This window comes from Carlito syrichta, unplaced genomic scaffold (genome assembly GCF_000164805.1).
Source record: "Carlito syrichta isolate Samal-C Ts95f unplaced genomic scaffold, Tarsius_syrichta-2.0.1 Scaffold308755, whole genome shotgun sequence".
Lineage (NCBI taxonomy): Eukaryota > Metazoa > Chordata > Mammalia > Primates > Tarsiidae > Carlito > Carlito syrichta.
In genome coordinates, this window is record NW_007252851.1 from 486,793 (window position 1) to 487,037 (window position 245).

Consider the following 245-nt stretch of genomic DNA (forward strand, 5'->3'; position numbering starts at 1 on the left):
GACCCAGGAGTTAACCTCCGCAGATGGAGGCCTCGGCTATTCCAGCTACAGCGTGGAGACCACACGAGATCCAGCAACACGGTGCCAGCGTGGGCGGGCGGGGGGAGGCCCTGAAACTCGCAGCGAGGCGCGTGGAGGCGGTGAAGCCCGCTTGCCGGTGCTTGGAAGAGAGGACCCCGGGCAAGAGGGGAAACCCCGAGGGGGCGCGTGGCGCGCCCCGACCGCGGCCTGGGTCCCCGTGGGCG